This window comes from Ochotona princeps, chromosome 26 (assembly GCF_030435755.1).
Source record: "Ochotona princeps isolate mOchPri1 chromosome 26, mOchPri1.hap1, whole genome shotgun sequence".
NCBI lineage: Eukaryota > Metazoa > Chordata > Mammalia > Lagomorpha > Ochotonidae > Ochotona > Ochotona princeps.
In genome coordinates, this window is record NC_080857.1 from 3,207,931 (window position 1) to 3,229,977 (window position 22,047).

Sequence of the window (22,047 nt, forward strand, 5' to 3'; positions counted from 1 at the left end):
AAATCAAGGCTTATAATGATTTCTCAAAGCCAGTGACAAAGAGAAAATTCCTAAAAGCTTTTATAGATAAAGACATATTTTATGCAGGACAACGGGGATTCACAATGCCTTCCGACTTCTCTTTGAAACAATGCAAGCCGGGTGATACCGCAATGACATCTTGAAAGTGTTGAAAAGAGAAAATAAGACACTGTGGGCCACCTAGCATTTTATATCCAGCAAGAAATCCCTCCAAAAGTGAAGGTGAAATGAAGACATTTTCAGATAGACAAAAGCTGAGGACATTTGTCACCACTGGGCCTGTAATAATGACAATAAATGTCAAGCCAAGCTTTTCAGGCGAAAGGAAAAACCACCTTGTGTGGAAAGAGGGCAGTCAGAAATGGCAAAAGCATAGATGTATGCCAGGGTGTCTATGCCTGAGTAGAGCTTTTAGAAAAAGACAGCTGTTTAAGTGAAAATAACCATCTACTGAGGGGGCCATTGCATGTGCAGAAATGAAATTAGGGAAACAAAAGCCTGTAGGGTACAGGGAGGGCATTGGATGGGTATTGTGGGAAGGGTTCTCTGTGAGGTGTGAAGTTATATGGGAGCTCTGCGAAGATAGGTTGTGATGACTGAAAAAAAGGCATAACTGTGACTTGTGGGTAAAAGCCAGTGACAAATTCTTGGGATGAGCCTGAATGCCACAGGCTTGAGGCTCAGCAACCTGAGAGGCTCTGCTGAGGGTGCTAGATACAAACGAGGTGCCTAGACTGGCCACATTGCTACCCAGCAGAGTGCACAACTGTGGGTTCCTGTGACCCCCTCTCCTATTTAGTAATTCACTAGAACAGCTCACAGAACTTAAGGCTACACCCAGCATTCCTGCCATCCTAAAGTATGCAGCATCAGGCACAGCCCAGTGGAAGAGCTCCAAGGCCGACACACAAGTGGAGGATCTCAGAACTCCCCATCCTGTCCAGGGGCTCCCTCCTCCCAGCATCCAGCAATGCCCTATGTCTTCTCATGCTGGGATTTCTCTAGAACCCAGTCTCTATGTTCCATCCCCCTCCTAGGAGACTAGTGCAGGACTCTCCAGTCACTGCTAAGTGTGATGACCAACCACATCTAGTAGCCTAAGAGGGATTTCACCTCAGGGTGGGAAGGAAACAGAAATAATGATTGTGATCCACAACAGAAGCTCTTTTCATTCAGGAAATTCCAAGGATTTAAGGAGCCAGGGGTAAGAGATAAATATGTTTCTTAGCATACCATGGTATTATTTGATACAAATTAATTTATAGATGAAATTCCAATATTTCTGTTGATAGTTTTGGGGAGAAATTTATAAAACTATCAGAGGATTTATGTGGAAATGTAGATAACCCAGCCTACTAAAGCCAGAATAATTTTTAAAAGTCAGTTTGGAGGACTTGTGTAACGTACTTTCAACAATTCTTACATAGCTCATCTCTAATATTCAAGAGAATATGAGAATAGACATACATAAAGGCTAAAGAATTATAACCAATCATATCTGACTGTGGATTTTAACAAGGAGGCAAAGTTGATTTCATATGAGGGTGGGAACCTTTTCAGCAAAGCGATTCTGGAACCCTGAACATCCGCAGGGGAAATGCAAGTCCGACTCCACTTGCTGCCACTCACACAAGTGCGCTCCAAATAGATCCCTATACCTTACATGAAGACTGGAGTTGGAAAACTCCTGAATAAGGCAAAGGAGGAGGTATTTCTAACTTTGAAGTTGACAATGGATGACACACACCAGCAATACCAAGTATAAAAGAGAATGTGATGAGATGACTACAAGACCACTGGGGTGGGCTTCAGATGCGGTGGAGTTGCATCCTCTATCAGAGCGCCTGGGTTTAGTGCCGTCTTCATCCCCAATTCCAGCTTCCTGCTAATGCACATTTCAGGAGGCAGCAGGTATTTGAGTCCTTGAGAGCTGTGTGGGAGACCTGGATTGAGTTGCAGGATCTTGGTTTCTGGCCGGCCAAGTGCTGGCAGCTGTGCTGTGGGCATTTGGGATTCAACCATTCCCTGTCTGTTGCTTGTATCTGTCTTTCCGCCTTTTGGATAAAATGAATAAATAAGCAAAATTCAGAGACATTAAGAAAAAGAATATTATGATTGGAAGAAAATAATTTCAATATGCTGTGTCTGGTAAGCAGCTTGTATTCAGGAAGATTCTTAGAGGTCAATAATGAAACAGACAACCCAATAAAAATTGGCAAAATGTGGGCATGTTCTCTACCAAAAATCTGCAAAAATGGGCAATAAGATCATGAAAAGCTGCTCAATATTGTTGGCCATTAGGAAATGTAATTCAAAACTATAATGAAACAACAGTACTGCTAGATGCCTACTAGAAAGCCCAAAATTGAACGGCCCACACCACCACAAATAGAGACAAGAATGTGGAGCTACTAGAACTCTCAGACACTGCTTGTGGGAATGTAAAACAGTCCAATCATTTTTTTAAAACACTGCAAAATCTTCTTTCAAAGTTAAATATAGCCTTATTAGAAAATCCCAACATCCTACTCTTGATTATTAGAAAAAAATGGATACACATGAATATTCAAGTGAGCTTGATTCATAATATCTGGAAACTAGAAACAAGATAACCATCCACCATGAGGTGAGGGGATGGACTTCACAGCTTGGACAGTGGTTCAGCACTAACGGGCAGTCGCTGGCAACGCACATCCATATGGAGGATTCTCAAAAATTTGTTCCTCAAAGAAGGCAGATACCAAGGAATACATGTTTTATGGCTTTGCATTGTGTGGGGTTCCAGAAAAGGTGTAAGTAACCAGTGGAGACATGAATCACGCCATTGTTGCCTCTGGGAAGGGTGATTGATAAAGAAAGGGCCTGCTATTGGACAGAGCAATGGTCACATGGTTGTCAAGACTCACCGAACCACAATCAAAGTGCATTCTATTGTCTACACATTGCATCAAAATTAAGTTGTTGGAAAGCTCTGCAGAATCCCCCACTTTGGCCAACATGGCCTCTTCAAGGTGGCAGATGTCTCTGATCTAACATGCTCCCCTCATTCCCAGAGCATTTCGTGCTTTCTCTGTCGCATCCCTGGAATGAAGCATCTCTCTGAGGGCCCTGGATCCTTGGAGTGGATGATGGTATTTAGAAACCGAGATCTGGGCTCTGAGTATGCTCCACTCACAGCAACACTTCTGCTTCCGGTCCAGCCCATCTCCTGCGGGCTCTCACCCTGACCGCTTCCTGAGGGTCTTGCAGTGATAAGTTGCTTACCTGCTTTGTCTCTGTGCCATTGGCTGCTTGCGCCTCATCCTAAGCATAAATCAGGATCTCATTGTCATTGCCTCCTTGTGGCCAGGTGCACTCCACCTTCTTGCCCACTATGCCCTATGCTTTCCTGGGGTTCTTTAATCTGAAAATCCAGTCTTAGTAATTTTTGTAAATTTTCCTGTTGAAGCTGTGGCTGTTAGATGTCATATCATGTTTTGAATTCTGATTCACTTGAGCAGAAAGGACATTTACTGGAAGGGCTAGGACATGCTCAGAGGACCTGAGTGAAAGCTGAAAAATCTAAACTGGGACCAGCAAGGAACCAGAGAGACTTTAGGGATATAAGAAGCAGAATGGGGGCTGGTATATGCCATAGCAGATAAAGCTGCCTCCTACAACATTGCTGTCCCATATGGGCACTGCAGGTTCTGACTTCTCTGTGTCTGATCCAGATCCCGTTGGTGCACTTGGGAAACAACAGATCTATGTGCTTGGGCCCTGCGCCCATATGGGAGACCAGGATGAAGCTCTTGGCTTCAGACTGGCTCAGTTCTGGCTATTGTAGCCATTTGGAGAACAAACAAGTTAGGTGGAAGATTTCCTTCTGTCTCTCTCTGTCTGGAACTCTACCTTTCAAATACATAAATCCTTAAACAAAATAGACAGAACCAAATAGTCTGCATCAGTCCACCCCGGTGGGATGGACTCCCATGGTCCCCAGATTTATGTCCCTGCACTGGGAATGCACTGCCCCCCCACCCCACCAACCCCAGTGAGCATCTGATGGCTTCTCTGAGGTCATCTACCCTGTTCTTCACTGGTTGCCCCAGTGATTGCCCCACCAAGACTATGCCACACAGTGGATGCTTGATGGGCAGCAGATGCTCAGCTCATACGTTCGTTCACCTGCTGTGCCCAGCTCCTGGCAGCCTCCTTCAGCCCTTGGCATTGCTGGCTTAGCTGCAGCCTCAGATCTCATTTCAAACACCTGGGAGGATCTCTCTGAATCACCCTCCCTACAACCGGCTTGCTTCAAGTTTCCTCCACTTCTGCAGAGCAGTAGGTGTGTCCTCAACATTGGTGACCATCTCCACCTGTCTCCTGGCTTTCCATTTCTGCCCGCAGTCACCTACCTTACAAGAAAGCAAACCCTTGTAAGTTCTGTCTATCTGTCTCATTCACCTCTATATTCCTAATACCAGGCACTGTGGTGGGCACTGGGCAGCTGCTTAGTGGATTAAGTGGACAGGCGAGTGGGTTCTCAGGGCTGTGTCCTTCAGCCATGGCGACACTGGGCTGTTGCCACGTGTTCCTGACTTGTATGGAAGAATAGACGCACAAACATGGCACCAGCCCCACCCCTCAAGGAGACGGCCACTGATGACTGGAAAGCAAGTGCAGGCTGATCAGCCTGGGAGCGTGGAAGAGGGGAAGCCAGTTGCACTTGATTCTACAAATGTTTTGTGCATTTCTTTCCTTTTTTTTTTTTTTGCAGTGCAGAGAAGAATGCAGAGGAGCCCACAAAGGACCACAGGCCTGGTGTCTCTGGCGTTCTCACCCAAGACTGTGGTCACTGCCATTCTCCTACACCACGCTGGATAATAAGCCCCTTTCCCGGGCATCCTGATGCTCTTATACATTTTAATGTGACCTTAGACGGTGCCTTTCAGAAATCACAGGCCCATCTGACTACACTTGAGCTTGAATTGAGCTAATGGTATTCACCTCATCTTTAGATGCAAAATTGGAAGATAAAAAGACCTTGATGTGAAAAGAAGGGGAGGGGGTAGGGGGCAGGGTGGAAGGGTTGTGGAGGGGCAGTGGGAAGGCGATTAGAGACATTGCTTAAAAATCTTGTGATTGTACTGTGATAGTGAAACGTCTCCTCTTTCTAAAATCTGCCCCCCTTCCCCAGACTCTAGATATACCCTTATGCCTTTATTTTTAATGATAGAATTTTTTTGTTCCAAGACCAGGGAGATTTGAATGCTTCTGCATGTGTGTCTGGGAGAGGCTCTGAATTTGAATTTGGTAAGCCCCCTTTTTTTTTTTTAAATCAGGTGGAACCAGTCTTGCAATAGTCCAGTCCTGTAAGGTTAAAATGGAAAGAGAGGGAGAGGAGAGACTTGGATCAAGTTTATCATGTGGCCCTTCTAGCACACTGGAGCCTGAGAGCGAGTTGGAGGCAGGCTGCCTTGCTGGCTTCCTCGTGGGCATGCAGAGAGAGGTCTCATAGAAGGGGAGAAGCCTTGTTTCCTCTCTGCTGCTTGTGGGCAAAAAGTTGGTTTTCATGCATTGAGTCAAAAGCGTGGAGGGCCCTGTGGAGGCAGGAGCAGAGGAGAAAGGCATGGGGCGTGGTCAGATCGGCCTCCCAGGAGGGGATCAGGGCAGAGGCCCCTGGGGATCCCCCCAGACAGGCTCCCTGCCGTTCTGACCTGCCTGCTGTCTGTCAAAGGCCCAGGAATGATCGCCACCAGGGCCGAATGCCTCCGGGACGAGGGGGCCGCCTGGCAATCCATCAGGGCACAGCACACCTGGTCTGCCCGAAGGAGACAGAAGAAAGGGAGGGGTGGGCAGGCGGGGACAGAGGGCGTGGAGAGCGGGACCCCGGGGGCGGCTTGTGAGAACAGAGCAGGATTGCTCAGACAGGACCTGGGACCTGCAGGCAGACCCCTCTGAAGAGGTGCACATAATTTATCATCGCAGAAAAGGGTGACAGATTGGGATGGTCTGGCCTTTTGACTCGACAGCTTCTGTCTGCATTTATAGAATTGGAGTTTAGGCCCGGGGGTCCCCGTGTTCCATCTTCCATGCTGGGTGTGCTGACTCTGGTGTAGGTGGTGCTGGGACTGTGTTTATTTATTTGTTTCATGCAGGGGCTAGGAAGATGTCGCTTGCTGTCGTTGGTCGATGGCAAGCATGGAGCTGCTGTAGGGACATGCTTCTTTCTCAGAATGACAGCCATCCTTGGGTCTTCACTTGGTTTGCAGTGCATGGGAAGAGAAGGTGGCAGGCCAGGGTCACCGTGTCACTTGGCATCATTGTAGTGTCACAAGTCCACTTAGCATGGGGATGTATGGGAGTTTCAAATATACCCGTCTTGAAGCCCTGCGGTTTAATCAGCTGGTACAGAAGGGAGCTTCAACAAGTTCATGGAAATTAGAAGATGCATTTACTCAGCTGCTTGAAATCCACACATGATTTTGTATAACACACGTTTCTTATGACCTCTTTGGAGTCACTGGTCTACAAAGACAGAGGCGTGATCCTCCTTGTCGCTTCGCTTGGAATTCAGACTTTCACAAATTCCAGGCACAAGGTGCCATTGCCTAAAGCGCCTGGGTATTTGCTATGTCTGTGGAACAATGGGCCAATGAGCAAGTGGTGGGTGAATAAGGAGCAAGCGGCTGGCAATGAAAGGGGGGAGCCTTGAGGAGGGTGGAGATGGTGGCGGGCTGGTCTTACCTGGTAGCTCATTCTCACTGACCTCTCCTGCTAGGGAGGGAATAGAGTCTTGGAGGCCGAGTAGCAACAGAGCTCATGTGTGGCAGGACCAAGTTCAAAGTCAGGTCTGTCTGCCTGCAAGTTGCATGCTTGCTCCTCTGCTCGAGGATGTTTCCCTGTCCCTTTTTGAGTCCTTGTCCTCCGGGTTTGGCCCTGGTGGAAGGATGGGCTGGCTCAGTGCCTAAGCAGCACACCTGGAGAGCACACGGTCTGGCTGGGGGCTGGGGGATCTTCCCTACAGCAGAGAGGTCCCGCCCCTGCGCTGCAGGGTCTGGGAAGTTCGTTTCCATTGCGTGCCTAGAGCCAGGAGGGAGCTGGCACCGTTCCCCCGGCCTTGTTCTGACCAGTCCTCAAAAATGCAGTCTGGGAGGAGTGGAGGCTAGGGAGGGGCACTTGGTCAAGGTCTGTGCTGGAGCCACCCTGCCCACCAGGGGCCTTCCAGTCACTGCTGGCATCTGTCTGACCTGGAGGGTCCGCCTTGCTGGAGCGGTGGCGGGATGGGGTGCAGGCTGTCACCTGTGGTGGCTGACTTCTCTTACCCCAAACCTCCTCAATCTGAAAAAGACTTAGACGGGAGACACCACTGATCATCCAGCACCATGGTTATTTCCATGTTGGGTTTGTGTTGGCTTTCTCTGGGGAGAAATTGAATGGGCAGGGGCACAGATTGGGCTGCACCAGAGGACAATGCTTTATTTCTCTCTGTCTCTGAGGGTGAGGGTGCTGGCCAGCCTGGGTTGCAGGGTCTCCCCCGGAGTGGGGGTGTCTGTGGGAAAGAATGGTGGGGCTTGGGGGACCCATGGGATGGGCATGCGGTGGCCGTTTTGCTTGTAGCACTTATGCTTGGTGAAGAAGAGGTGGAGGTGTGGGAGGAGGAGGAAGAAGAAAAGATGGAGAAAGAGCAGGGAACTCTAGTGAGTTCTGCCACCAGCAGGACCTTTACAAGTCGCTTCGTCAACCCTGATGTCACCGGCACTGCCGTCAACTGACAGTGAAAGGACATCTCAGCCAGGTGGGGTGACCTGCTTGAGGTACCCAGCGAGTGTCAGTGCCTTAGCTGAGGGTGGCTGCTGTCCACCCAGGATGTCTTGCTGGGACCCTCACAGAACCTCCTCTGGGCGGCCCTGGGAGTGGTGCTTTGGATACTACCCCAAAAGCCGCCATGATAAGGATGCTGGGACTTGATGCCTAGTGTGTGTGTGTGTGTGTGTGTGTGCGTGCCAGGGCAGGGTGCCTACAGCTCTCTGAGGAATGTCAAGCTTCTTCCCACACAGGCCCCAGCGAAGGCAAGGGGCAAGGGAGCTCTCAGTGTTTTGTAGTAAATATTTGGAGCAGAAATTGTCTGTGAAGATAAAAGTTGGGGAAGGCAGCAAAGCCTAACCTGACCACGTGGCCTGGGCTGGGGAATGTGGGCAGAGCCACAGGGCTGGGGTGGGCCGGGGAGGAGTGTGGAGTTGAGGGGCATGTGTGCTGCCCAGAGAATTGGGCAGGGGACCAGATCTGAGAACTCTGAAGGACAGAAGTAACGGCATGGGATGTGGGCTCTGAGCACCGGCTCTGGCCTTGAAGCTGCCACTCACCTTTTCTGAGCTGTCTTTTTTGTTTGTTTGTTTGTTTGTAAATGGGAAACATTGGTAAGTATCCCTGTATTGAGGTCAGCTTTAGCTAAGCTAGGTTGTGGAATAATGCATGTGGTTTTTCAAAAATTGTGTTTACTTTTCATTTATTTGAGAGGTAGAGAGAGAGAGAGAGACAAAGAGCATCTATTTGTGTATTTGCTGGTTCACTCACCAAGTGTCTGCAGTAGCTAGGGCTGGACCAGGCCAAAGCTGGGAGCAGGGAGCCCATGCATCCCAGGTCTTCCTGCAGGTGGCAGGGACCAAGGCACTTGAGCTATCACCTCTGGCTCCCAGGGTGTGCGTCAGTGGGAAGTTGGAGATGGAAGTGGAGCAGGGATTCCAACCCAGGCACTCTGATAAGAGATGCGGGTGTTCCAGGCAGTGTCTTCCCTGCTGTGCCAAGCACTTGCCCCTGCGTGGTTTTTAGAAATAACTTTATCTAGAGGTGACCCACAAGCCATACCATTTACCCTTTTATAGTTTATGATGCAGCGCCTTTAACCATGTAGAAGCTTCACCACTGTGTTCTAGAACACTGCTCACTTCTAAAAGACCCCTGCTGTGATCATCCTCACCTCAGTCTCTCAGCCCTGAGCAGCTGCTCCGGTCTCCCCTCTATTTCTGTGTCCCAGGCCTGTCCTCTGTGCCCAGAACTTACACTGTGTTCTCTGGGCTTGGCTGCTTTCCCTGGGCGTGTCCTCCGGCTCACCCCTGGGGCAGCACAGTGTCCGTATTTTCTTTGCTCTAATGGCCGCACAGCCTTCCATGGTGTGCACAGAGCTCATTTCCTTCTTGCACCCGTGAGCTGATGAGCACACAGCTGTCTGAGCAGCACTGCCCTGAATGCTCATGGGCGACTGTTGCAGGCACTTGTATTGGGCTCTCCTGGGCTGATGGCTAATGATGGAGTCGTTGGGTCACTGCTCACGTAGTGGAGCCATCGGAGGAGGTGCCGATGGCTTCCCCAAGTGGCTGCACCCTGGACATTCCTGCTAGAAGACCCCACAGTGTCCTATCCCAAAACATCTCCAAACCCTACAGCACAGGCCCCTGCTTTGTCCTGCTTGGCCCCAGGGGAGCCGCCCTGGAGCTCCCTCTCGCCCCTGCGTAGGGACCCTCAGTGTGGTTAACCTTCCTGTCTCACCTCTTTCTCCCGATGAGCTCTTCCCTCCACTTGGGGCCTTTCCCACCTGCCTGTGCAGCTGGGCAGACATTCTGTCAGTGCTCCCAAGGGTGAGTCCTCTATGTTAAGGGTCTGTGTGCCAAGCGTAGGAGCGAGGCCTGGTTGGCAGTGCCCCCGTGCCACGCTGGAGCACACCTGGGGCTGGGTTAGATGCATGGCTTTCAGGAGGCTTATCTACAGCGGCAAGAAGGTGTGGAAATTGGATCAACTGGCTAGCTCGCTTTCTTTCTTTCTTTTTTTTTTTTTCTTTCTTTCTTTCTTCCACCCCCCTTTTAAAGATTTATTTATTTTTATTGGAAAGTTAGATTTACAGAGAGGAGAGACATAGACGTAGACATGAGCTGGTAGAAACCCTTATGTACCACCACAGCACAGCACAACACAGCCAGGCCTGGCAAGGACACTCTGGCCCCAATACAGCATCTTTGTCTGTCCCACGGGACCACAGCCTTCACACAGATGAGCAGACACCTATGTGTTCCCAGACTTGGGCATTCCATGAAACCCACTCATGTCTCTGTCTTTCTAGGATGGGAAAATCTTGGGAAAAGCTTCAGGAATCTGGAGGCCCCTGAAAACTGAGCTTGGAATAAGGTAAGAAGGGAAAGACATCTCAGCCCTGCACCCACATGGGAGACCAGGAAGAAGCTCCTGGCTCCTGGCTTTGGATCAGCTTGGCTCTGGCCATTGCAGCCACTTGGGGAGTGAATCAGTGGATGGAAGATTTTTCTTTCTGCTTCTCCTTCTCTCTATAAATCTGCCTTTCAAATAAAATAAATAAATCTTAAACAACAACAATAAAGAATACCGTGAGCGTCCCCACGGGCCTTGCTGTGTTTGTCTTCCCAACGTCCACCTGAAAACCCCTCTCCATCCTGCAGATCCCAGCTCATAGTGCCTCTGCGCCATAAGGACAACCCGGAGCACCGTTTTCTGTCTGTGTTCCTTCAGGTCTCTGTTGCCACACTCACAACTCTGCAGTTAATGCTGCTCTGCTGGGCTGCGTCATCTGTGACAGCACTGGGTGCCTGCTGGGGTGGAAGGCCCTGGTCACACTCTGCTGCTTGGGGTGGGGTCTCTGCTGCTGATGTGGGTGGGGTAGGGGCTAGGGATGTGTGTTACTGCACAGGGGCCCCACTCCCTGCATGGAGACCTGCTTCCTCCTGCGTTTGCACTGGAAGCCCCAACTCTGCACCTGACGCCTTATCCTTCCAGTGACCTTGGGAAGAAGTCCCAGGTCACGGCTGGTCTCTGGGAGTACATGAAGCTGTGCTTCGGGGCTGAGGTCTCCATCCGGGGCTGTATGCCAGGCTCACCTGATCAGGGCAGTCAGCCAGCTTGGGGAACAGCTTTGGCCCTATTCTCATCCCAGGTTTAGGACCTGGCTGGCCCCAGCCTTCTGGTTCTGTTTGAAAAAAAAAATTATTTGCTTAAAACATGTGACACACTCTTGTAATTTTAATCGATTTAATTTAAATTTTAAACGGCTGATACACAACCTCTAATCACTTTGAGACTGAAGTACTTCTCACCGAATGTGAAGTGCTGTGGGTTGGAAGTGATTCCGTGTAGGACAGGCAGAGAGTTGGCTGGAGGCAGCAGGGAGAGAAGGCGGATGATGTGCAGAGGCAGAGAGCTCCTGGGAATGAAGGTGAAGGCGCCTTGCCCGGGACTGAGGGCGTGGTGCTCGCACTGTGGACACGGCGCACACAGACATGACATTCACCGTACCTTCCTAAAAATTCCATGATTCTGATCAGGCTTCCGGTGTGGGCTTGGTGCTGGATCGCTGTCACTCTCAGTGTCAGCTTGTGCTGGGGTCACCTGCAGTGACCACAGGGGCAGCCTGGCAGCTGGGTGATGAGTCGCAAGATTGAGCTGGGCTTATGGGAATGGAGCCTGAGGGGGCGAGGAATGGCTCCTGCCCAAGGGACCCAGGCAGAGTAAGCGTGGGGGAGATCGGGTGCAGGGACACCTGGCTACAACTGGCATGGCTGGACATTGCTGGGAAATGTGAGAATCCCTCCAGGATGGCTAGGGACAGAGGAACCAGGACGCTCCAAGTTCTGGGGCCAGGACTGGGCAGCTGGGGTGGAAAGGCAGCCCACAGCCATGCTTGCTCCATCTTTCTTCTTTTTCCCTCTGTACAGAAATGCTGAAAGGGTGCAAAAAACCAGCCTTCAATCTTGTAGGCCTGGCCTCCGATTTCCATACTGCCGCTTTCCCTGTGTGCAGTTGAGGGCCACTGCATCTCTCCCCCAGCGTTGTCCTGCTCTGTGGCTAGGGCAGGAGCACCTCGCGTGCCACTGGCTTATTGGCCACCGTCTTCCTCACTGGCCCTGTGCTTACACTATGTGTCCTCATGTTCCCTGAACTTGCTGTCCGGGTGTCCCCTTGCCTCATCCTGGTCCGGACAGCCATCGGATGCTGAGCTCCCCAGGGTAAACCTGAGTGTGGTGGATGTGTCGGTCTGCAGTGTTCACTGTGTTGCCAGCAGCTGGAAGGCTGTGATGGGGTGCAGGGGAGAGGCCACATGGTTAGCATCAGACAGATACGGGTTTGAGTCTCCATCTTGGCATTTGGAAGTCTGTTCCCCTGCCTGAGTCTTCACCTCATCTGCAGTAAAGATGGTGTTAGCATCCTTTGACCCCGGATAAGTTGCAGATGGACCAACAACCCAAGTGTAAGAAAAGAAGCAGGAACACAAGTGGAAGGAAATAGAGTGGAACAGCTCCTTGATTTGGGGATGTTTTTTCCTCCTTTTGTCCAGTGCTTTTCAAAAACCCCGCCAAACCTGGAGGCAATGTATTAATGCCACTGGACCACACTAACATTAAACTTTTATATTTGCAAGACAAAATTCAGGGAGGTTCTACAAATAAAAATAAGGAAAATAGGGCAAACGAATAGAAAAAATGGTCAAAGCACCAGAACGACCATTCACAGACGGGGAATCATGTGAAGTTCAATGGGTGAAGAGACTCCTAGACTTCATTTTAAAAGCATTTATTTATTCTTATTGGAAATGCAGATATACATAAAGAAAGAGAGAGACAGAGCAACGGAGAGAGAAATCTTCCGTTTGTTGGTTCACTCTCCCAATGGCTGCCAGGGCTGGAGCTGAGCCGATCTGAAGCCAGAAAGCAGGAGCTTCTTCTGGGTCTCCCGCATGGGTGTGGAAGCAGACTTGAGCCACTCTCCTGTACTTCTCCAGGCCATAAGCAGGCAGCTGGATGGGAAGTGGGGCAGCCTGTGCCCAGATCCAGGTGGAGGACTAGCCTGATACGCCACTGTTCTGGACCCTGCCCAACTTCTAAGGAACCAGGGACATGTGTCTCACAGCCTGAAATACTAGATGGACAGAGGCAGACAAGCAGGAGGAGGCGGGGACTGTCTGGATTTGATATTTTTGGGGTTACCTCGAAGACTGCTTTAGAATGGTGTCCCTGTGTGGCCTCCAGGAGGGGACCGACCCCAGGCCCTTCAGCAGCCACCCCTTCCACCATTTCTTTAGGTTTAATCGGCTCCTTTCCTCCCCTATTTTTTTTAGTTAATTAATTTATTTGAAAGGCAGAGTTACAGAGCAGGAAGGATCATAGAATGTAGCTTTATTATTATTCCATTAATTTCTGCTAGGATTTTTTTTGTTTGACTTGGTGTATTTGCTAATTTTCCCTAATTCTTAACTTCCAAAAACTATTCTGGGTGGTTACAGACGTGTCTCTGATTCCCACTCTGATCAGAGCGTGTGCTCCTGTGGCCTTTCATCTTCCCGATGCGTTGGGCTTGCAGATGGTTCAGCATGCAGGCAACTTCCTCTCGTGCGCTCTGTAGTTACAAGGGGAGGTGTTCTGTGAGTGCACGCAACTTTTCTATCCTTGCTAGCTTGGTCTGTTCTACCAACTGCAAATACGTTAAAATTTGCCACTGTGGTAATGCTATTGTCTGTTTCTCCTAAGGGTTTGGTTCGTTTTGACTTAATGCATTTTGGGATTGTGTTACTAGGTGCACACACATTTGGTATTATTTTGACGTTCTGGAAAGTTAGACTTTGTATTTTACCAGATACCCCCTTCGCAGTCAGCTTTTCTTCTTTGAAGCCCGCAGTGTGTGCTGGTCAGGCAGCTGTTCCAGCTCCTTCTTTAGTGTGGTGTGCAGTGAAATGTCTCTCCAGCCGTCTTTCTCTGTCCTCACACTGCACCATGCAAGAGGCACAGAACTGTTCCTCCTTCTCTCTTGCCCGTCTTTGTCCTTTTGCTTTTAATGTGAAGCCTAAGACAGTCTCAAGCTTCAGTGTGCCATTTTTTTTCATTTTGTGACTTCTCTTAGATTCTGTGAATCTTTTTGTCATTATTCCATCTGTCCCAGCTTCTTGTCTACCTTTTCTCTTAATGGTTCTAGAGAAACCATTATTGTAGTTCCTAGATTATCCACTCAGGACATATTTATGCGCCTAAATTTCTAGAATTTGGGAAAGATTTTATCCATCTGGGTTACACTCTCAATGCTGTACAGTATCATGAGTTAAAACTGAGTTAAAATTGAGTTAAAAATGAAAATATTTATGAATCCATTTAAAAGCAACAAAGTACTAAAAAGGTTGAGGAAATGGCATGGTTTTTACCATCTTGGTCTACTTGAATATATAGCTCAATAAGATACAGCTGTGTCCTCAGATTGGCTCCAACAATCTTGGTGTGGCTGAAACCTGAAAGGAAAAACTGGCCTCATTCAGATATGTAGTTAGAAAAATCAGGAATATTTCAATATATTTCTTAGAGTTTTGTGGATGTCTTTTTAAATCCTATATCAACACTTCATAAGTGATAGCTTGTTTAAGGTCATTTACAATGTGGAATCTTTCATGCTTACCAGTGAACTGTCTCTATTTCATTAAAATTCATTGGTTTCCCTTGCAGTTTGAATAGAGTCTCCACTCATGCATAGTTTTGTATCAATGTTTGTTGGTCATTTGGAAAATATTGCTTCACTGAGTTACCCAGTTCTCCCAATTGTTGACACGTTTGATTATATAATATCAAAAACCACATTTGTGCATGTTCTAGATTTGCTCAAGACAGTCTATAAATGTTGGGGAGCCCTCAATGCTGATGTCCGAGACAGTATGGTTGGGAAGCTTAGGCCATGTCAACGGCACACTGTAGATGGCTGTCATTCAGGGGACGTATTTGCTGTGCTCATTTCTGAGCAGATGGGTGCCAGATATCCAAGCTGGAGTATCTATAGCTGGTCTGTTATTCCTTTGAATGAAAAAGCTATTGGTTGGGCCAGGTGGCTAAAGTACTCGCCTTGCACATGCCAGGATCCCATTTGGATGCTGGTTCTAATCCCAGTGACCCCGCTTCTCATCCAGCTCCCTGCTTGTGGCCTGGGAAAGCAGTTGAGGACGGCCCAAGGCCCTGGGACCCTGCATCCACTTGGGAGACCTGGAGGAGGCTCCTGGCTTTGGAATGGCACAGCTCCGGCCATTGCAGCCGCTTGGGGAGTGAATCAACGGATAGAAGATCTTCCTCTCTTAAAAAAAAAAAAGGCTGCTGGGTGGAGAAATGGCGTGTTTATCCCACACACTGCGCTGCTTTGAGACAAGCATCGCATTTCAGTACGCAGCTATGGGGCTTTCCAACAGAAGAATTAAAATATACAGTCCTGGGTCGTTCTTGAATAAGAATTCATCTTTTCTGGCTGTTTCTTTAAAGGTAGCCAAATGAGACTGACTCCTGTATTTATTGGTTTTTTTCCTGTAAGGGCATGATGGGGCAGATGCAGTGACTGCTAGTACAGTTGCTTGCCTCAGCCACAGCTGATGCTTAGCTTTTGCACCATCTGTGTCCGTGCTGATAGACTGAAAGTAGGAAAAGGCTGTCATAACTTTATTAGGAAAATGGTTTCACACTTGGGGACTTCCAGAAGTTTGTAAATCAAATATTACTGGCCCAGAGATCACAACTTACATCTTTCATTGATTGAATGATTTTTTTTTTTAGTACCTTTCTCACTTTTTGGGCAATGAAAGGGCCTTGAAATACTTTAAGTTCATTTACTCACCTTGAACTTAGATACTATAATATTTTGCATCATATTTCTCTATATGGTCTCTATCCCTCCAAATCATTAATTTTTTTTTATTAATTACATTGCATTATGTGACACAGTTTTATAGGTACTGGGATTCTCCCACCCCTCCCCAAACCCTCCCCACATGGTTCAAGTTCAGTTGAGATTCTTTCATTGCAAGCATATACCAAACATAGAGTCCAGTATCTTATTGTCCAGATAAGTTCAAGTTCAACGGCTTCTTGGGGAAACCATCTCTGGTCTGAAGGTAGGGCCGACAGAGTATCATCCCGATCAATTAAAAGCCCCAACATGACATCAGCAACAATTTATAACGTTATGGAATTAAGTGACATAGTATTGAGTAACCAATATGTTAAAAAAATGCAAGTTCTTAACCACATCCTGTGACTTCTTCACTGACATTTCAATTTTAGTTTATATACAACCGGGTTCTATACATCTTAAAATGGCTATAGATTACTGTTCAGCTGTCTTGTGTCTATTTTCATTATAGTATTTAGCATATTATAGCGTTGAAGCATAATTTTGTTGAGCCTGGCTTTTTTTTTTTCGGGTCATCTAGACAGGCTTATAACTCTAATAAGACCTATGTCAACAGTTTCGGTGCAGAACAGTTTTAGGAGGGGTGTGCAGAGAAATCTTCAATACCTTAGTGAGGAGTCAAATCATTAATTTTTATACACTGATACTAGTTTATCTGTAAATTCACTTTCCTGTGATGTTTTATTTCTTTGTGTATTTCCAAGCCTCTTTCTTCCCTTTGGTGTAGGTTGGTCTATGTGAATTTTCCCAGCTTGCTAATGTATTTCTCGCAGAGTGAAATGCCTTGATTTCACCTTTATGTTGGAGGATAGTCCTTTTGAATACAACTTTAAAATTCTGTGTGATTTCGTTGAAAGGGGGAGGGGTGAGTTCAATTTCCAAATGGTTGCAGCATCAGCAAGAACTCAGCTAGGCTGAAGCCAGGAACTGGGAACTTGGTCCAGGTCTCCTAGATGTGAGACTGAAACTCAGTTACTTGGGTCATCATTATCCGCTGGCTGGGGTACGCATTAGCGGGAAGCTGGGAGCAGGGCTGGAGCTGGGACTTGAATCCGGCCACTCCAACATGGGGCGTGAGGTTGCAACGTGGTGTCCTAGTTGCTATGTCCCGTGCCTGCCCCAGCTCATGGAGTTCTTGCATCTTTTCCCTTGTCTTCTGTTTCTGAGCGTCTCCATGCACCATCGGAGACATTTTCTTCAGATGTGTCTTTTACTTCACTAATTATTTCTTCAGCGCTTCTTACTTGCTTTTGGATACATCCACCAAAGTTTTACTTTCAGTTAATCTTCTTTTCAGTCCTAGAACTTAATCATTTGATTCATGTCAAGAACCTTGGATTCTCTGATGTAATTCTCTTTTATATCCTGAGACGTGCTGAGCCGGTCAATTTTAGAGCCTGGGCCTGATACCTCGCTTAGTTGAAAGTCCTGTGAGAAATTCTCATTTAGTGTCTCTTCCTTTCAAGTCATATTATGTTTTCACTTCCTTCTCTCGTTCTATTTGTATCTTCTCTCTACTACTTTGAAACTTCATCCTGTGCGTCTTACTCTTTGCTGCGCGTTGGGCCCGTTGTTGGCTCCCCTAGGTCTGGAGGCAATGGGACATGTTGCTTGGTTGTGTTCTGAGCAGAGAGGGGAAATCTATTCTGCGCTGTGAGATCGCCTCAGCCTAGAGGCGCCAACCTGACTTGGGTCCCCAAGGGAGCTGGCAGTTGTGTTTAAGTAGGGTTTAATCTCTGATAGAATTTACTTTTTTATACTTGCCTGTGAAGCAGACACATACACACGTATGCATGCACACATACATCCTTTCACTGGTTCACTCTCTACAGGGCTGCACCAGTTGGGGCTGGCTCAGGTCAATTCCACGAGCTGGAAACTCAGTCTGGGTCTCCTATGAAGATGGTAGAAACCCAAGAACTTGAACTGTCACTCATCACCTCTTGGAATGCACAGGAACAGGAAGTAGGAATCAGAAGTGAGGCAGAGACTGGAACTCAGTGTTCCACTATGCAATGCAGGTGTTCCAAGTAGTGAACTAAGTCTTCCTGCCCCCGTAGGGCATTTTACGGATGGGGATATGTGACGGTGGGAAGGAAGATGATGGCGGAGACTGGGAGAGTGAGGGTGGTATTCTGTTATCCAACAGGCATCCATTGATGGAGCATTGATTTCACACTGAGAGGCAGAGAGGGGCTTGCAATCGTTTCTGTCTGGATTCTGCAGCCCACACCCTTGCCACCAGCGCCATGCCCACTGCCCAGGGTCATCAGGAAAAGTGGAGATGCTGTCTGCAGTGTGGCCAATACTGAGCCTGGCATTTAAGAGCTCAGGGCATGGTAAATTCTTCCTTTCTTGGCGTGAAAAGAAATCTTAAAAGAAAATACAAATCTGTTGCCTTGGAGAAGTTTGAGAAGAAACCAGAAAGTGTGTGGGAAGAAATTTGCTCAGTTCGGTGGCCATATTGGTTTTGCTGGGTTCTGAATCCCCGCATCGCCTGGCTGGTGTTGCAGGGTGCTTCTGATCGCCAACTCTGGGGCTTATTTCCTCCCTGCCCCCATGTGACCGGGGTTCTCAAGGGAAGACAGGCTGCTGAGGCATCTTCTGTGGTGGACTTTGCTCCGTTCACCCAGCCTTATCTTTTATTGATTGTGATTATGCATATCATGAACGACTGCAAGTCTGGCAGCTTGAATACCATGTTGGAGGCTGTACTTTTTGTAATTCTTGAGGTTTGAGATTGATTTGGGGGACAGAGAAAGGCAGAGGAGGCTCCTGGTGAGGAAAACATGGTGTCTGTGTGAGCAGTCACTGCACTGTGTTCATCTCACTGTGCAGAGGCAAGCCTGCCTGGATTTCCCGGAGTGAGAGAAGCCTGCGTGGGTTGCACCTGCTCCCTTGGAACTGACCAAGGTCAGGCAGGTGTAGCGTGGGGATGTGGCTCTTCCCCTGGGACAAGTCACTTCATAGTTCCATGCGTGAGTGTCAGTGGAGTCTGGGTCACAGTGAGAATCAGCAGTGTGGCCTGGGAACAGGAGTGTGGCCTTGGGAGGCCTCTGATGCTGAGCGTCCCTCTGGCCGGCAGTGGGCTGAGCTGCCCAGGTCTGCCGCCCCCCGCCTCTCATGGCCTCCTTAGGAAGGGGAGGGCTGGACGCTTTCCCTCTTCAGTTTCTTGGTAGGATTGGCTGGTGCCTGCTGATGTGCAGTGTTGGGTGGTGACTGCCACTGTGAGACTCACCTGTTAGGCTATTATGATGCCAATGCAAGGCTGTAGAGTTGGTAGACTACAGTTTGGCCACAGGCTTGAAATGAGTTATCTCACTCCTTGGAATATCATTTAAAAGGAAACTTGAAAAACAAAACAAAGACAGGGAACTTTCATCGGCTGGTTCACTTCTTAAATTTTCCGAAACAGCTGGGTTCTGGCCATGCTCAAGCCAGGAGCCAGGAACTCCATCCAGGTCTCTAATGTGGGCGACAGGGGACCCAAGTGCCTGGGTCATTATCTGTTAGCTCCCGGCTGCATTCGCAGGCAGCTGGGTCAGAAGTGGAGACAGAGCTCACTCGAAGGCACCCTGTACAGGATGCAGTTGTCTCCAGCGGCAGCTCGATCTGCTGCACACAGTGCCCACCCAAAGGAAGGACTTCCTGTACACATTGGAGGAGGCACACATCTGCCCAAGGTCACCGTCTTGTGTGTGGAGAAGGCAGCTTCTGTACGGCCCTAGCACAGCCTGGTCTGGGCTCCAGGCTGGAGGCTGGCGTGGGGGTGGGGAGGCGTTATGGCTGCACAGTCTCCCTGAAGATGCTATTTTGATCTTAGACTTGTAGGATCAGGGCTGCTTGTCTGGTGGAAAGGGCCAGGTGGGTTTGCCCTGCCTGTGCTGTGTGTGTGTGCGTGTATGCTTGGAGCAGCAGTGAGTGTTGGGAGGGTGCTTGGGAAGTCTGAATGGGAGGCTAGTGGGGTCACAGGATATTCCTTGCCACTCTGAGGTCACCCCTGCAGGCAAGAATGAATGAGAGGGCAGCTTTGCCTCTTAGAGAGATCTCCTGGCTGGCTGCTGGGTGCATGGCAGAGCTGGGCTGTGTGAAGGCTGATGGGATGGAAAGAGGGGAAGGCCACAGCGTCGGGGTGTAGTCCACTGTTCTATGTGGCCTTCCTGCAGGCACTGCCCCTGGGGCAGGTATCACTTTACTGTGTTCTTGTCCAGCATCCAGGGTGCCATGGAATTACATGACCTCTGGTCAGATGGTGCGTCTTGCACAGCCCACTAATTGCGTGTTGGCTCGTTGCACGCTGTGGTTGTCTAGTGAATTGGGGCCCAGTGCTGGCTGTGCTGCCTCAGTGAATGGCTGGAGAACTTATACGCCTTTGTTCCTCGGCCCATTTCCTGTCTGAGAAGATAGCCACTGTGTGGGGTAAAGCATAAGATACAGAGTATCGTGGGAGCTTGTGCAATGTGGTGGCGGGGATGTTTGTGGTTGGGAGAGGAACATGCAAAAGATTAAGTGCAGGAAAGAAAGAGCATGTTGCTGTTCCAGCCTGGATGTGTGTGCTGTGCTGGATGGTTGGCGGGCCACATTCTGTGCTTCCTTGCCTCCTGCGGACCCAGCCAACTCGGGTGTGTGGAGATGAGGGTTCCTGCCCTGGGAAAGGGGAGACCTCCAGGGCTTGCCTTTGCTTATTGGGAGTTTGTCACCCCCATGGATCTGAGGCTGGTGTCTCAGGCTGGGCAGGGCTTATGCTAGACTGGCAATGACACATATGTCAAGGTTAAGGTTGCAGGAGGCAGGGCTTCCCACGTGACCCTGGCGTGTTGCTGAGCATGCAACAAGTGCAATGGGAGAGGAGTTGATTCCTGAACTGTAGCACTCGCCAGTTTCAATAGTATAAATACTTCTCCAATGCCTGATCTCCAGTTGGCAGAATGGGTCACTGAGTGTGAGCTGGGAGGCTATAGGCACAGCTCCTGGTTATGTGCGGAGTATTCACAGCACACTCAATGATTGTCCAAGGATCATAGATCCTACTTGGGTCTGCCCAAAGCCAACTAGAGGCAACAGTAGAAACTGCTGAGTGGGTGAGGTTTCGTCTTCCCATGGCAGAGTTTTGATACTATTCATTTGATGAGGAGGCTGAGAACCCAGACAGGTTCGCTGGCACTTCTGAGTTCCTCGGGCTGTGAGTAGCTACACAAGGCCTGGAGCCACGAGGGCAGGAAGGATGGCAGGGACAGTCCATCATTGTGGGCAGTCTCCATGGGCATCCCTGGCAGACCTGCAAGGCCGCCAGGAGTGGGGAGAATGAGAAGGTGATGGCTGCAGCAGGTGATGCTCAGGTGGTCCAAGGCAGCTTGGAGCAGGTGCTGTGGGGCACAGATGCTCTTTCCTGCCAGCCAAGTCTGCCCTGACACAGGTGAGAGGTGATGGGGGAACTGGGGTCCAGCCAGGGAAGGCAAAGAGCCCAAGCCTCGGGAGGCAGAGATGCTGGGGCCTTGTGGCTGCAGACAGGCTGCTCTGTGGCTCGGGGCCTCAGTCTACCCCTCCGTGTGACCAGCGTGGTAGTAGCGGATGAGGGCAGGAGCACACAGTGCACGGCCCCGTGTCCTCTCTTCCCTCGTGGTGCCCACCTGTGCCCCCTTTACCAACGACTGGGTGATAAAGACTACTTTGTGTCTAGAGAGGAATGAAATACTGGCAGGTGGCTCCCAGACCATGCTCTGCCACCCCCAGGAACCCCGGAGTGAGGCGTCTGAAGCTGGAAGGTGGCCCTGCGAGCGTGGGCTGCCCAGGCTTCTTCAGACACTGGCTCTGGGGAGCCAGGACAAAGCCCTATTATGCCGGCACTGGCACTCCTGTCTGAAGTGTGTGAACCTGCCGACCCAGCCCGCCCCAGCCCTCAGAGGGCTGGGAGCTCCGGACCCAGCCATTGTTTCTGCCGCGCCAGGAGGTCACCACGGGTGATGCTGCCCTGGGGTGTTCTTTGTGGGTGCTGAGGACGAACTTGGCCTGGTTGAGGCGGGTCCAGCTGTTCTCCAGTTCCACTCTTTCCCGAGCCTGGGTGGGGGCCTGGGCAGCATTGGGGTGGGGAGCAAGGGCCAGGCTCTCTTTAAACAGGGAGTGGGCGTTTAATGGCAGTGCAGGGGTGGTCACATGTACTCATCCAGGCGGTAAATATTTGCTGGGAGCCCACGATGGGCCAGGCGCCGAGACTGCGGCTTGAGAGATAAAATCTCCACTCCCATGAAGCTTCTCTGAGGCGCCACACCTGCCGGACCAGGGTCTGTGTGTTCTGGCTTGGGACTTGGGTGCGCAGAG